Raw genomic sequence first — 18,047 nt, 5'->3', positions numbered from 1 at the left:
AGGAATGTACAAAACAATGTAGCCATTTAGCACATGAAACGGCATCAAAACGTGCTAGAATTTTGCTTGGGAAGAACATTTAAGATGAAGTACTTACAATGTCACAAAAAATGATGCCATTTTTTCCTATACTTACAGTTCAAAAAGCTATGGAAGCCTGTCAATGAAAGAAACACCAAGGAGATGCTTCCCTTATTTACAAATATATTTAGAATTCTGAGGGAAAACCACAAAGGGTGTTTTTATTATGCACCTGTCGTGGTCAACATCTGGCACCAGTTCTTGCCAGTCCATCAATCCCACAATGCTGTCTGTGTCTCCTTCCAGCTCACATAGACTGTAAATAAAACCACAGTGCAGAGCATGGCTTTTTTTTTTCTTTTTCTTTCTTTCTTCTTGCTTTTCTTTTTTGTTCTATACAGCAAGAAGGAAGTGGCACAGCTAGCTGTACCACTTATAAACTGAATGGTAAATGTGCCTCCTCAAGAAGGAGTTACAAATACAATAGGATGAGAACATTTAAATTCCTTTTAAGAGAAAAAGAGTTGCCTGGTATCTGTCAGTCTTCCATTCATTTATTCATTCAGCAGGTACTTTTTACTAAGTACTAGTACATAGCAGAGTGAATTAGGGCCTATGGCTACATAGATTAAAAATACACCATCCTTGCTCTCCTGGAAGGCAGGGCATGCACTCAAGGAGCTATCATAAAAGTCTGTAAGTGAAGGGCCAAGACCTGCTGTTGATTTTATTTATGAGACTTTCATTTCCATAAACTAGAAGAAACATTTTCCACCCCCAGCACATAAGAGAAAACTTTCTACCAAATATTCCATGAAAAGACAGAGATCAAATTCTATTACAAAGAATGTAGTTATCACCCAAATTATTTTGCTATTTCTAGACTTTGGATAAGTGGGTCATTGACTAAAGATTGGAAGTTTATTTTGTAAAAGAAAAAAATATTTTATCATACTTGTTATACTGGGTTTCTTTGCACAACAGATTTTTTTAAGCCACCTTTTCTTGGTTGTAAAAATCTTATTGAAAATTTCAAGTAAGTAAACAGACTAGACTTGCATTAATCAAGCATGCTCCCATTTGGAGGAACTTACTTGTTGCACACACACACTCATACAATTTCTAGATAAAAGTTCAGGATGCATATTAGGATTCAATTTCAAATGAAGAAACTTGATTTGAACTGACTTGGACAGAAATAGAGACCCATTAACTCATAACGAAAGAAAGAAAGGGCAGGAGTGGCCAGAACAAGGGGCTAAAACATCTTCAGGACTCTGGTTCTCTCATCTCTGCCTCTCCCTGTGTGTTAGTCACTGCTTCCTAGGGCAGGCATGTCTTCCGGGACTGCAGGAAACTTGAATATTGGCAGCTAGATCTAGGTCCAGATCATCCCAGAGATAACATCAAAAAGAAGTTCTTCTTCTCCACCATTCTTGATTCTTTCTCCACCCAATTTTAGCCTGAAACCTCTTTAAATGAACAATTGAAGTGTTTGCCTGCACTTCCTTGCTAAAACCTCTGAGGCAGTGTCAGCTAAGGAGAAAGGAAGCTCCAATACAGACTTCATTTTATGATGATAGCTGGGATGGGGCCTTCAGTTAGATGTCTTCAAATACTTTACGCTTTGTGATTGTCTCATTAAAGCTTTATAGCATCTGTTAAGAATATATGTTCATGTGTATTGATAAAGGACTTCTAATTTTCATTTGTTTTGCTTTTCTAACACAAAGTACATTACTTGTGATTGGAAATAAGGGAATTCTATCTGGGATTATTATTTGATTCTTTGTATTTTATAACCTTTTTTATTCTTATTTAATCTCAATAACAGTGTTAGAATACTTAGCTATTGCAGTAATCACAAAAAACATGTGCTTATAATGCCAGTAATTAAAAGCAACATATGAGAGATTTGGGCCATTTCTAGTACAGCATAGCCTATTTCTTTAAACATTTACAGTGACACAGATTTTTTTTAAGTGCTTCTAATAAATTTAGAGAGAACTCTTCTTACAATGCAATTTCTTTCTATATAGTTACAATCAAAATGTCTTGCTCAAACTGCACTTACTACCATAATTTAGAGGGGAAAAGCATACTTGTAGATAATTTTAGCTTTCTAAATGGCAATTCCTATTTAGGTTCAAATTGGAATTGACTCAAATGAGTGAAAATCAGTTCCATTATTTTTCTTTTCTACAATGCCCTCCACTTCCATTTTTTAATGCCATGAGCTATTTGTTCTTTATTTTCCTTTTATTTCAACTGGATTCATATGCATAGCTTCTAATTTCTTAGATCCACTATTTTTAACTTCTTAAGATATAAATTAGATTCCTAATTTTGAACTTTATAACATAAAGACATAGAAATGGTCAGGCAACTGAATGTAATTAAGATTGATTGACCAATTCAACAATAAAAATAACCAGCCAGATAAGGGTTAGTGTGTTAGGGTCCAGGCTTCCGAGGCTTCCCCAGAGAACAAACTACACAGGCATAGAGATGTAAATTCAAGCAAAGTCTTTATTCAGCTAGCTAGCTGAGGTCCAAGTCAACCCGATGCAGCGGGTCTCAACAAGGACCTCGAGCACTCAGAGCCAAGGGTTTATATAGCAATTTCAAAGCACTTAACTCATAGCAATTTTCTATAACTATACATTATTCTTGCAAGACATATATCCTGGGGTTAAGCAAAGGCAGGGTAAGACTACTCCTCAATGGTTAGGGAGGTTCTGCACGATAAGCTTGGTATGTAAGATTTACTGACCAAGGTTAGCTGACCAAGGGTCCCAGCTGCCCACCACCCGGTGCTCATGATTAACTTGTTTTTCAAGGCCTTACCCAGGCCCAGGGTTTTTTTGTTTTTTTTTTTTTTTTTTCCTCTGAGTCACACTCTCAGAAAATGGTTTCTAGGTTTCTAAGATGGCTATGCTTATGCTAATTTACTAATCTTACTAATGCTTAGATTCTACATTTCCCCACTTTCCTTTGACCATTCCAATCATGGAATGTTTGTTTCTTCCTGCTGTGTGAGTGAATGATACTGCGGTCTCAGCATTAGCACCTGAACAGCACTCACTCTTTCCCTAACAAAGGCTATTAGCCGGTTTAAGATACAGGGACCTAAAGTGAGAAGCAGTATAAAAATAAGCAAGGGCCCTGCCAGGGTGGATATCAGGGTTGTAAACCATGGGGATTTAGTAAACTAGGATTCAAATAGCCCTTGGCTGGCCTCTCACTCTCTCTTCCTTTGATTTGGTCTCTCTCTAAGTTTAGACATTGAATCTCTTACTATTCCGAAATGGTCTGCTGTTAAGGTTTAGCTAAGTTTTATTAGTTCTTTTTCCTGACTCTTAATGCTCTCTGCACTCCTTTACAAGTGGTTGTGCCAAGCAAGAAAGAATTGAGGATGGAGTAGAGGGTATTATGCTCAGTGAAATAAGCCAGGTAGAGAAAGACAAGTATCAGGTGATTTCACTCATCTGTGGAGTATAAGAACAAAGCAAAAACTGAAGAAACAAAACAGCAGAGGAATCACAGAACCCAAGAAGGGACTCACAGTTACCAAAGGGAAAGGGACTGGGGAGGATGGGTGGGAAGGAAGGGATAGGGGGAAAAGGGGCATTACGATTAACACACATAATGTGGTTGGGGGGTGCATGGGGAAGGCAGTATAGCACAGAGAAGACAAGTAGTGATTCTATAGCATCTTATTATACTGATGGACAGTGACTGTAATAGGGTATGTGGTGGGGACTTGATAATGGAGGGAATCTAGTAACCACAATGTTGCTCATGTAAGTGTATATTAATGATACCAAAATTAAAAAAAGAAAGAATTGAATTACCTAATAGCTAGAATGAAACCCTCAAATTATGAAAAACTGAATACTAGTGATAAAATAAACTTGCAAGTGAGATGTACCATAATTCACTCTCTTTGGGACCAATAAGATATAATATGCCTGCCAGAAAAATCTGGGGAGACATGGGCAATTACAAATAATAAACTGAGACTTATCCCATATCAACTGGGGGATCATAGGACATTTCAACATAACTGCAGAGCCCCCTGGGTCTCAGAATAGTGTCTAAGAGTTTTCATGAAACCTTCATGCACTATTCCATAAAATTCTAGTATGCACACTACTAGTGGTCATTTGAAAATTTTAGACAGTACAGAACATTTTTCTTTTACTTTTACTCAACTTTTAATGTATTTATTTAAATATAAACAATAGAATTGTATATTAGAAAAAATGTAATATATATAAATTGTATATTAACAAAAATGTAACAAATGTATGTAACATAGCATATATCACATAAAAAATGTAACATATACCCACATTTTAATGGAGAGTTTGTTAAGACTAATGTTGAAGTAGATAATAAAGATTAAAATTGGTTGACTTTAATTAAAGAAAAATATTCAGTTTTCAGTTCCTCATTCTACAAGTATTAAGCAGGTGGTTGACCTCTCTGGTAAGTTGAGATTTGAGCAGACAGAGAAGGTGAAAGGTGCAAGCCAAGTGGGTATCTGAAGTGGAGTGCTCCACATGGAGTGGAGAACAGAAGCCCTAAGTGGGAGTGGCTGGCGTGTGGGAAGAACAGGAAGGAGGAGGCCAGTTTGGCTACAGCAGAGAAAGAGAGAAAGCTAAAAAACAGATTATGGGGAGCCAGATCACATAGGGTATCGTAGGTGGGTTTTTTCAGGCAAATAGCAAAATAGAACATGCCAAGACGTGATATCCTGGCCAAATCATGAATAAATATTTCTAGAAACTACAGTTTCAGTGGATTTAAGCATTCAACTGTATGCTATGATTATTGTAATGAGTAACATGAAAAAATGATGATTGTGGAGATGACAACAGTTAACATTAAAATGGTACAACATGCCAGGCACCTTTTTAAGCATTTCATGTGTATTTAACCCTCAGAGAATCCATTTAATAGAGATATCATTATCTATTTTTTAAACATATTTCACAAAAGGTTTGGGAGGGAGGTGAAACTTTATAGGATCAATATAAAAAAAAGAGAAAGACTGAGAGGAGTAGCCTTGGTAGGAAGCCTAGGTTTGGTAATATGAAGAGTAGGGAGTCTTGGCTACATGGAAGAAAATCGAGTTCAAACTCGCTTAATTAAAATAGAAATTTATAAGTTTACAAAAACCAGCAGCTGGATCCAGAGCCTCAAATGTTGTCTTCAGCATTCGATCTCTCCCCATCTTTTAGGTCTGCTTTCCTCTGTGATTGTCTCATTCAAGTAGGCTCCCCCGGAGGGCTGGAGAGCCAACTAGACAGAGCTCCAGGCTCAGGCCTCATCACTTCAGCCCTCCTACCGAAATGCGAACTTTTCTATTCTGATCATCAAGGTCGCATTACTGTGCTGGAGTTTCACTGGGCCCATACCCACCCCTGTGGCCATGGAGCTAGAAAATGATTCACGGGAAGTAGGTCATGTGCCTATTCCTAAAGCTAATCATCCTCTAAAGAAAACTGGCTTCTGTTAAATGACAGTGGGAAAGCAGAAGCCAAAGTTGTTTGCTACAGCACAGAAAGAGGTGCATAAACAAACAGAGCACACAGAAATCATCAAGCATTGGTGAAGGGAGCTCAGGTAAGAAAGCTAGTTTGGAAGGTGCAGAAAAAAAGAATACAGAAGAGAAAAGGAAAATTAGAATAGGGTATAAAGTGTATTCTTCTCATTATGTATGTAATAAAAGCACAGTAGGGTTTAAGAGAAATAAATTATGATGTTTATTCTGCACTGGGCCTTGCCTTAATTACTGGGTTCCATGGAAAGTAAAAGACTACATTCAGTTGGGTTCTGCATTAAATAAGCTTAGAGAATGTAACAACACCTTCCAAATCCAACCCAATGCAAAACCAAACTGCCTGTGAAGCACTGTGTTAGGCAGTAACTGGCTGAAGAAAAGACAGACTCCTAACCAATTTAAAATAAACTACAGTAAGTACTATAACAAGAACGCCTAGAGTTCTTTAATGAGGGAGTGGGAATCTGGAGAAGTTATTAAAGAGGGACAGAAGGTGACAGGAGAAGGCATCATGGAAGAAGTGGCATCTGAAATAGGCCCTGAAAGATGGAAAGCAGCTTGACCTGAGAGATCATAGGGACAGAGTTTAACAGTAAGAGAACAAAGACAAAGAGGGTAAAAGTAGCAACTTGTAGCTTGAGAGTAGAACACTTGAAAGAATTATAAAAGGAAGAGGCTGTTAATGTAGTGGAAGAATAGAGCATGGATGCCATACTAGGGGCTTAAAATTCTTCAGGAAAGGGGGACAACTGAAGAAGGTCTTTATAAGCAGAGCGTCATGAGTTATGTAGTGTCTATAGAATTGTCTTACAGAAAGAATGTTTTGGCAGTAGCAGTGTGAAAGACAGATTGGAGGAAACAAGCCATAGGCAAGGAATCCCACTGGGAGTTTATGGAAAAATTTTGAGTCTAATAGTAACAGAAATGAAGGAAGTAATAAAGCAAAGAAATGAGAAATCCATGCAAGAATTATTTTGGAGTAGAAATCCATAGGATTTGTTATTAATTGGTTGTGAGAACTGGAAGAGAAAGAGATAAAAAAAACTTCAAGACTAGGAACTTAGGAGAATGGTGACACCATTAATGAAGCTAGATAGCATAGAAGGGGAGTAAGTTTGTATGTGTCTGCTTTGTATGTGTTAGAGGGGTGGAGGTGGGCATGGATAAAAGGTGAAGATGACCTCATGGCAGCCGGGAAACATATGATGGGAAAGGATTATATGATGCAGCTGAAAGACAACCTTCTGAAAGGTGTGAATGTTAAGATACAATTTATAGTATATTCAGACTTGTAAAAAATGTTATTCATGTATTCTAGTCCCGAGTCTGAATCAGACTCATATAAAATGACAGTTTTAAAAAATCAACTAAATCTGTTTATTTCCCTCCCTGCATATTCTTTTTTTTTTTAATCAAAGTGTCATTGATATACAACCTTACGAAGGTTTCACATGAACAACATTGTGATTTCAACATTCACCTACATTATCAAGTCCTCACCTCACACCCCATTGCAATCACTGTCTATCAGCGTAATAAGATGCTGTAGAGTCATTACTGGTCTTCTCTGTGCTGTACTTGCCTTCCCTGGGACCTACTATTTTGTGTGTCCTAATCATAATGGCCCCTAATCCCCTTCTCCCTCCCTCCACACCCACCTTCCCCAACCTCTTCCCTTTGGTAACCGCTAGTCCCTTCCTGGAGTCTGTGACTCTGCTGCTGTTTTGTTCCTTCAGTTTTGTTTCATTGTTCTACTCCACAAATGAGGGAACTCCTTGGTACTTGTCTTTCTCCACCTGGCTTATTTCACTGAGCATAATACCCTCTAGCTCCATTCATATTGTTGCAAATGGTAGGATCTGTTTTCTTTCTATGGCTGAATAACATTCCATTGTGTATATGTACTACTTCTTTATCCACTCATCTACTGATGGACACTTAGGTTGCATCCATATCTTGGCTATTGTAAATAGTGCTGCAATAAACAGAGGAGTGCATCTGTCATTTTGAACTAGGGATCTTGTTTTCTTTGGGTAAATTCTGAGAAGTGGAATTCCTGGCTCAAATGGTATTTCTATTTGTAGTTTTTTGAGGAACCTCCATACTGCTTTCCACAATAGTTGAACTAATTTACATTCCCACCAGCAGTGTAGGAGGATTCCCCTTTCTCCACATCCTCGCCAGAATTTGTTGCTCCTTGTCTTTTGGATGTTGGCCATCCTAACTGGTGTAAAGTGATATCTCATTATGATTTTAATTTACATTTCCCTGAAGATTAGTGATGTGGAGCATCTTTTTTTGCCCTGACTGTACATTCTTAAAAATCCTCAACACTTGCCATCTAGATTTTCTATTTTTTGTATTAAATAAGTCTCAACTTTTAAGAACCAATTCCATAATCTTCAAAGTTTAGTTCATTTCCTGTCATTTCTAGAAAACTGATTGACTTGCACAATCTCTACATTCTTTTCTCTAAAGACATTGGAGAAATCAGTATTGAGTGAATATCCTCTCACAAAAGCTCTCTAGTCTGCTTTTAAAACTCCCTACAATTTCATCTTAAAATTAGACAGGGGGATAGAAAGAAGTTAGAGGTGATTACTTGAAATCAAACATCATTTTTTGAAAAATGTCAAGCACTTGCTTTGAGTGAGATTCTAGCTGAACAGGAGGGAAGCAAATGACCTGACATAGCATTCTTAAGGGATGGTTTCAGAGATGATAATACCCAGCAAGTCTTTTTCTCTGGCCTCTATCTTCTCAAATCAGGAATACTCCTTGCAGAATTCATCCCAGATTTAGTATGATAAACAGCATACACTGAGATGAGAATGCACCAGGGAGCCTGAAATGACTCTAGGTCAACTACTAAAGCTAAAAATGCTCATTAAACTGTAACTTCCTTCCCCTAATTTGAATGTTGGGTCATTAACTGAAGACTCTCAGTGAATGGGAATACAGCAGCGGCAAAGTCAAGTCCAGCAAAGACAAGTCAACCAGAGAAGGAACAAAGAGAGCTGAGACTAAGGGAGAAGATGGATAAAGGGTCAAATAAAGATGAATGTTGCCCCTAAAGATAAAGTAGTCACATTAAAAAAGAATAAGAAGCAATTATTCCACATGTCGTAGATCTTACCTTCCCGACCTCCTCTTGCTTATTACTATTGCTCATTTCCACTCCTCCTCAGACAACTGAGATTAAGTACCAGTGAAGTTTACCAATATTTAAAAAATCCTATTCTTCTTCCTAGTGATTGGCTTAAAAATGGATATACTATATACTTTTGGCCAATCCGATGAGGAGAAATCTGCTGCATGGCTTTTGGGTGACATTTCCTTGCTGCTAAGAAGAGGAGCACACAAAAGGGGTGCACATTACACTTCACCCCTATCTTCTTTTGGATGGTGTCAGGTTGCATGTGATGACACTGACATTTTGAGCAGCCATCATCTCACTACTATTAGGGATGCTAGTCAAGGACAGAGTCAAATGGCAGCCAGATACCAGGGGAGCTTGGAGTCTTGAGGATTGCATTTAATTGCTGAATTAGCCAATCTGGAAACCACTGTTAAAATTACTGTCATTTTCTTTAAAATATTTCAGCATATACATTGTGTTATATATGTTAGTTTGAGCTCTAAGCATTCTAACCAAAGGTTCTCTGTCCAGGAGTGGTGGATGAACATGGCAAGCAAGAACACAGGAGTGGTCTACTGGAATTCTCATCAGGAAGTCTATACTTCAGAAGGGCCATTATGAGAACTTTTGTTACCTGTATCTTGCTCAATAACCTAATTTGCTAATTAACATACTAAATGTCAGAAAAGAGCATTTAGTGATAAAAATAGCTTGACTAGCATGACAAATGTTAAAATTGGGCTCTCACTAGTAAAACTAAAGGTATTCAAGTTATGTGGATTAGCTAAAATTATTATATAGACACTTCCCACTCTTGCATGAATAGAAGTAAGAATCAAGCAAGATCAGAAGTCTGTACTCTGGGATTCTGCCTCACACTAAGTTCCTAAACAAAATAGTCCTTAGCCATGGCATCTTGTATTATATTTGCCTGCAGCCAGCTAAAAGAATGGTAGAATCTTGCCTCAGAAATCTTGACAATTTCCTTCAGCAATTCTTTCACACAAGGTGGTGGTCTGGGACAGTACTAGGATAGGGAGTTGGACCTTCCTCAAGCCTAGACACAGATTACGCAAATTCTTGTCATTCCTTGCTCATGAATAAATGTTTAGTAAATATCTGTACGAATGTCAGTATTGAGATTATTTTGCAACACACCCCAAACTTGAGGCTGCTTGCTTTGAGAATAATATATTTTATTTATTGCTCAAGCCAGCTGATTCAGGATTTCCTATTAGTTGCTGCTGACAGCCTCTTATATAACCACAATAGCACCACCAGTTCACCAGTTATCTCTATGATTTAGGTTGTACTTTGAGGCATATGTGTTACAGGAAAGGTTTTTAATTCTAAAAAGGTGTGGTAAGAGAAAAAGCAATGGGATGGAAAATCATGAAACAGCTTGAGATCCCCCCTGTGACAGCCTTGGATACATCATTCAACCTCTTTGAGGTTGAGTGACAGCAGAGCAGCAAATGAGGAACTGTGACTCTGAAGTCAGAGTTTAATCCTGGCTCCACCACTTACTAGCTGTGTGAGCTTTCTATGCCTCAATTTCCTTATCTATACCATGGGCTAGCCCCTATTTATAGAGTTATTAGGAAGATTAAATAAGACATGCCATGTTCAGTCCTTAACACAATGCCTCCATGATAAATACTACATAAATATCATCATTATAATCTCTGAAGTGAGAGAATTAGTCTGAATGGCCATCTCATTCCTCCTCTTTCTAAAATTCTGCAATTTTACTCTCATTGCTGTAGTTCCAAAGCAAATTTAGTGAAGAAAGGTAAACTTCATCTATTCTAAATTCAGCATCAATCCCGGTGTTACACAATGCTGTTCACTCATTTCTTTTCACAGTCAAACATTTATTGAGTGCCTGCTCTAAATGAGGCACTGCGATAGACACAGGGGATATATCCAAGGAGCTCTCAGTCCCACACAGAAACCAGGGATATCTATTTCTTTTCAAAACTGAAATTTCTGGTTGCCCAGGTATCCTCTACTTTCATAATAGTCCTTTCTCAAAACAGGTCTTGGGTACAAATTCGTGTTCTATGTTATATACATCTGTGTTCCAACTTTTGAGTTCCTTATTCAACACAAAAATTAACATTCAGCCCTTTGACAGTGGTAAGGAAACACTTATGAATTATTTGGTGCCACTGTCCACAATCAGAGTTACTTGTAGTCTGATGCAGCCACACTAGCCAAGACACCAATATTAATGAAATCTGCCAAAAAGGAGGATCTGGGACAAGCAGCTTCCTTAAAATTAGTAACTCTTCCAGCCTCTCTTGTCCATAGGGCTGTTTAAATTTCTTCCCCAGCCAAGAAAGCCAATATTTTCTCCTTCAAGCACAAAACATTGCTTATAAATTGATACCTTTTTATCAGATGCCTTCTACTACATGTGAGAGCACAGTGAGTTCTGGCAACCTGAACAAAACCCCACGTGTTTGGAACCTGTTGTATCGTACACACATGAAACACCATCTGCAGGCAGCCTTTTCCTCTCCAAGCTGTCAGGGTGAATGGCAGGAGAGATTCATGAGCTGAAATGCTTCGTTAATCAACAGCAATGCTGCCAGTACAAGGGGAACATCTGCACCAGCCAAACCCAGTAAAAATTAAACAGTTAACTGAGTCGGAACACATATGCAAGTGAGAATCCCAATGTCTTTAGAACGAAACCCATGCCTCTAACACCCCTAACTGATGTCTCCATAGCTTAGCATTCACTGTAGGCACTGGGGTCTCTTAAGAGTAGTTTAAATCTGTCACCACATCTTCGAGATAATTCTTAGATCTTCAGATTGTTAGTGTCTTAAGGGGAGTATGGGAGGATGCTGAGAAACAGTGAGCCTTATCCTTGTCCTACATCTTTCTTCACCTTTCTCCATGTGGTGAGAAGACAATGAATTATCTCAGCATGGACAGTATTTTGAGATCTTCCTATGAAATAATCTTTAAAGAAAAAGTGCTTATGATAGGAGGTTTTCTGAAGTGCAAATAAAATAATTAAATTGAAACCCTCTACTTCTGCACAAATTGAAACAGGCTGATCCTCTCAGTGTGATCCCTGAGTTTGGGTTTGTTGAAAAGGCTGGCTAAAGATTTCTGAAGAATGTGTGTACATGCACAAGGACAAACTGAATGGCAGAACGGTAGCCAGCCAGTGAATCATGGGAACACGTTCTAAGTGGACCTAACTACGAGGCATGTTAGGGCTTCAGTCAGTGCTGACTTCTTGGGACAGGAAGGCAGGAAGTGGGAGCATGGAGGACCCAGGCTCATTGCTCAGAGCCACCAGTGCTCTGAATCATGGCTGCCAGAGTGTCAGCGTGAACTCTGGCTCCAGCCAGAACAGACTAGCATCTCACAGACAAGTGACAGAGGGGACAGGAGTTTCTAGGCTGTGGTAGCAATTATGGTTGAGAGAAAGAGCTGAACTAGTAATCATAGGTACAGGAAGCAAGGGATACTAAGAGATATCCAAGACATTCAGCCTCCAAATAAGTGATCTGGTGGTAGGGCTGTATGCCATGTGGGTACCTGCAATGCAAAGAGAGAAGCCAATGAGCTGTGCATGTCAGAGTGTAGGCTGAGAAGAAAGCTGCAAAATGACGATCTGGTGATTAGGGGTTCATCTGAGGGACCCCCAGCTCATAATAGCAAGATAAATTTCAAACCCCACTTGGCAGGGGCAGAAGCATCCTATTGTGTATATTGGCAGACTTAACCAGTATTGGCTCAGGGACTAGGTGGTTCGAACCTGTCTGCAACCCTCAATGAATACCACTGAGCAAGATCTAGAAAGGCAAGGATTGGCATCTGGCAGGACTTTGTTCCTTATCTCTTCATTCTTGGTACTTGGCTATAAGCCTGTAAATTGAAATGTATCACATTTTTAAATTTGAGAGTGCTGACTGCACCTGAGAACACTGTCCTTATAAAGTAACCATCATCCCAACCCTAGCTCTTAACCCACAATTATATGGATCCCACTCTCAGTGTGAATATAATTAAATATCCAGTGTAACGATTGAACTGACATAATTATCAGTAAATAGGAATAAATTAGGGTGAGGCCTTGTTTTAAGATGTCATAATCAACACTTTCTTCTCAAGCAATCAGAGGAGAGAAAAATCTGGAGATAAAAACAGTGGATTGAATAATATTTCCATGAGTCACTGACATACCTCTCTAAAAGTGACTCATAATAACAGGGTTTGAGCTCTAGAAATGTTCATCTCTTTAGCAAATGCTGGAAAAACATCAGAAACTTTTGGGATGAGGTCAGCTCTCGGTGTGTCACTCTTGCTCCATCTGATCTGTTGATAATTTAACAAGTTTAACTGTTTAACAGAGAGAGTTAGTGAAAAAATACTTAACTGGTTTTAACTTGTAGTCCATTCACACACACTCCTAAATAGGAAAACATAGTGTTCCTAAAATCCCTTTCATGAGAGATTTTATTAATTTATAGAAGAGAATATGGGGAGGAAGTTGCAAAGAAAAAAGGTATGGGAAAGAGTTTGAGGTAGGTTTAGGGAAGTAGCAGAGATTGCACTCAGAGTAGCTGGCACAGCCCTGAAGAATAATTAGGCACCCCCCTCATTCCCCAGAAAAGCTGCAAACCAGGCTGAAACCGACAACCTCATCACAAGGTCGAATGTGCAAACAGAGCCAGTAAGGAGCCAAGGGAGGCTGAGAGAGTCAGGCTGTTCGCCGTGACCAGTGGGGAGCAAAGCTGAAAACACCCTCTCTCCTCTTCTGAACTGCATCAAACCCTCTCCTTTAGCGTGACCCTCAAGAAAAGTGAGTTCCATTAATGACTGAGATTGAATTTCTAGCTAACCCTAAGAATGGGGGCTTTATAGGCAAATGTAATTTGTTTTTGATAAATGAAGGACTGTAAAGTTTTTTCCATCCAAACTTTAAGGATGGGAAAATTTATACCCACTGCCCATGTTACAGACTAAGAATATCATCCAACTTTGTGGTTGGATGAAAAGAAGGATATCAGTAAAACATCCTTGCAGGTAGTGGCAAGAGATTTGGACAAAAAGAACTAGAAACTGTAGGGGAATGGCTCCTGCATGGCACCCAGGCAACTCTGCACACACCCACATGAGCCAGACAGGCAAAGTCTTAAAGGGTAGCCTCTGAATCATGGCAGGATACCTCGTGATCCTTGCAGAACACAGGCGAATGCAAGGCTGGTGAGGCACCACCTCAGGGCCATCTCCTGCCCACATTTCTATCTCCCCCAGGAGACTGTCATGAGATGGTTTCTCATCGCATCTGAGGAAGAATGAGGATTTTGAGCCCACCTCCTTCAGGGTATGGTGGCAGACTGTGAAGCCACTTAGCTGCAGTCTAGCATGGGCTGCTCAGCAGTGGAGTGCCCCCTGACGGGCAGTGCTGTCAATCAACACCTTTGGTTTGGGTGGCATCCTTAGCGGTGTGCAGGAATAGGATCTGGCAGCCGGCACCTTTAGTTACTCTTCCTTTCACTGTCTAGTAAATAATAAATCTCTAAATAAAAAATTAGGCAGGTCTTGGCCTTGGCCTTGACTTATCTTTTGTAATTTATAGGAGGGAAAAAAAGGTAGGAAGGACTACCAAAGTCTGGAAAAGATACATGGAAAGTTATCCTTGAACTTTCATTTTACAATAAATTTTATCAGCAAGTTAGAAAAAATGTAGTGAAGGAAATGGTCCATTTTTAACTTACACTATGTCTACATACCTGAAATATGTCATCATCTGTCACTAAGTGAACACTGTAGTGTGGTCTTTCAAGTGGGCTGATGTGGACAGGGGTCTGGGTGCCTGCAGTACCTGGGACTAGAGTTTATGATGCTGCATGGAAACATACTGAGCATTCTCCCTAGTCTTAGCATTTTTAATTATTGGTTTTCTATTTTAATGTTCAATGTAATGAGAAATAAATTTTGTTAAAAGTAGATTCATTTTATTAGCTGATGGATAGTGATCGCAATGGGGTGTGGGGGAGACTTGATAATATCAGTGAAGGTTGAAACCACAATGTTGTTTATGTGAAACCTTCATAAGATTGTATATTAATGACAACTTAATAAAAAAAATTTTTTTAAGTAGATTCTTTTTGCTTTCTTGTTCCTATATTCTAATTGCTGTAACAAAGCTTGAGATAATGACAGGAAAAGACTTGGAGCCAGAGGAGAGTAAATTTCCAAAAACAGTGTTCCCCCTTGCCCACATAAGCAGGCAAACCCCAAGAAAATGCCTTGTATTTGTTTTTAATATTCTTTCTGCAGAAAACCCTAAGCCATGGAGGAGGCACAATCACAGGGAAAGGCAGGGCTACAACTGACAAGCTATTAATATTTCCTAAGCTCATATTATGTGCCAGACCTTGTTATGCACTTCCCCCCAAAACAAACATTTTATTTCATCTATATGATGATTTTGTGGGATAGTTGTTAATGGGGCCTCTCACCGTGTTCTTTCGCACCTATTTAGTTTAGCTGGTAGCACAGGTTTAAAGAAGTAAACTAGAAATTTAGAGAAAGAGAGAAAAATCCTACAACACAGACACACACACATATATAAACATAAATTTGACTTATCTCAAGGAATGAGATATAAGTGAAAGTGTTAAGGAATTTAACAAAACATTCAGAAAAACGGTTCAATTAAAGCACACCTTAGGTTGCTTCCATGAAATATGTGCTTCCTAAAGGAAATGAGTATGTATATTTCTTTTCCATCTGAAACAGTGTTCTTTCTTACAAAGGATAGTCCCATATGCTTTTATATACTCAGTGGCAAAGAGTGGACTTCTTTTTACACTTTCACTATTACCTTAGAAAAATTCACTATTACTCGGTAAAGATTTGTAGCAAGTTTGCTTTTACCTATACTGAGAAACAAAATAACAATAACTCTTAATCCAGAAGTTACTATTACTTCAGTATATATACCACCCCATCCCCATCTCCGTCCCAGTTCCCACTCCCAACAGTAACTGATGTTTGTTATTATGAAGTAAATGAAAGCAAAAAGGCAATGAGGCTGAAGCAAACCCAGGAACGTGAATTCTGTCACCTTGCCTCTGGCACCTAAGCTCAATTAAATGTTCTGACATGGAGATGGATGATAAAACATCACATCTGCCGTTGAGTCATTATGACATTTCTTTAGTTTTGAATGAAATATTTTAGTAAAGTACAGAGCATTCTATCATTTATTTCACTCACCAGCAAATATTTATTATACCCTTACTACATGCCAGACTCAGCCAGCTCCAAAATCTAGGGATTGCTGCTAAATTTGGGTTATTGGCAGTAGTTCTAAGGCCATCTTACGTAGCTTAAAAAATCAGAAAATATCCGTAGAAAGCTGAACTCTCTGAGTTTGTAAGAAAACTACTGTGATTCTAGAAGAAAAACTTCACTTAGTATATTCCTAATGATAATTCTCCATTTTCTATTTGTCCCTGGATATAGGAAAGGCAATTTAAGTCTATTAGTGAGTCAGCCAATTAGAACGCTAAATATTCTTAGGCAGGCCAAATGATATCAGATAAAAAAGATGATTGCTGTTCCAACTAATTGCCAAGTATGGTGATAATCCAGATGTCATGAATGAAGAGAATGTACAGTTCTACAATTTATCAGAAATAAAAGTGTAACAACAGAAGTACCTATAGCTTATTAGTCACTTTTCATGTGCAAGTAACTATGCAGAGTATTTTGCTTATAAACCTGACTTGCATAAACAAGGAAGGGTCTTCTCTGACTACACAATTTAGGCACCACACACTCTCACTGGGAGACTGTATTTCCTTATCTATATCTTTTTTGGGATACCTTGACAGTCCTGTGAAGATGTGCAGAGTCAAAATTATCTTACATGTATGACTCAAGAAACATAGGCCCATGAAGAGGTTACCTACATATCTGGCAACAGAGATATTCAAAATATAAACTATCTTCAAACCAGTCAGAGCAGTAATTCTGAACTGACAGTAATTCCACCTTCTGGGTACATTTGGCAATGTCTGGAGACATTTTTTATTATTACAAATGGGATAGTGTTGCTGCCCTAGTGGGTAAAGGACGGGAATGCTGTTAACCACATTATAAAGCCCAGGACATGATCCCGCAGCAAAGAATTATATGGCCCCAATTATCAATAGTTCCAAGACTGAGAAACCTGAAGTTAGACTCACAGCACCATGAGTCTGGTGAATACCAAATCTCCCTGTTATGCCAAAGTAGGCTTCTATGAATGTAATGGTATAAAGAAAAATTACACTCAGAGCAATAGGTTTCTGCTACTGAATATGCAAGCACAGTTTTACTGATCATAAATGGAAAACTTGCAAAAATCCCTTAGAAAGCCAGCAGAAGAAAAATAGTTTTTTGGAGGCTATCCCATAGCTTCTCATCTTTATGGTAAGAATCGCTTGTGGAAAACAGATTCTAGAATTGTTATCTTCTGTGCTCGTATCAGCTACATCCAAATTATTTGTTGAATGACCATGATGTATGAAGCCCTAGGGAAATTTGGTCGAAACTATGAAACTTTTCAACTTTCAAGAGAAGGGAAGACATGCCACTGCCATCAAGGAATTCCCTGACCTCACCTGCGCTATAGAACATTCCCTCCTTCCTTTGGTGTACTACTGTGAGAAACAAAGCTAAAATGTCACCAAACAATATTCACTTAAAAGTGGTATGTGAGCCAGACCAGTGGAACAGATTAGAGACCCCAGAAATTAACCCAAACATATATGGTCAATTAATATTTGATAAAGGAGCCATGGACATACAATGGCAAAATGACAGTCTCTTCAACAGATGGTGCTGGCAAAACTGGACAGCTACATGTAGGAGAATGAAACTGGACCATTGTCTAACCCCATATACAAAGGTAAACTCAAAATGGATCAAAGACCTGAATGTAAGTCACGAAACCATTAAACTCTTGGAAAAAAACATAGGCAAAAACCTCTTAGACATAAACATGAGTGATCTCTTCTTGAACATATCTCCCCGGGCAAGGAAAACAACAGCAAAAATGAGCAAGTGGGACTACATTAAGCTGAAAAGCTTCTGTACAGCGAAAGACACCATCAATAGAACAAAAAGGAACCCTACAGTATGGGAGAATATATTTGAAAATGACAGATCTGATAAAGGCTTGACGTCCAGAATATATAAAGAGCTCACATGCCTCAACAAACAAAAAACAAATAACCCAATTAAAAAATGGGCAGAGGAACTGAACAGAAAGTTCTCCAAAAAAGAAATACAGAT

Source organism: Manis javanica, chromosome 1 (genome assembly GCF_040802235.1).
Source record: "Manis javanica isolate MJ-LG chromosome 1, MJ_LKY, whole genome shotgun sequence".
NCBI classification, from domain to species: Eukaryota; Metazoa; Chordata; class Mammalia; order Pholidota; family Manidae; genus Manis; species Manis javanica.
Note: the sequence above shows the minus strand (reverse complement) of the source record.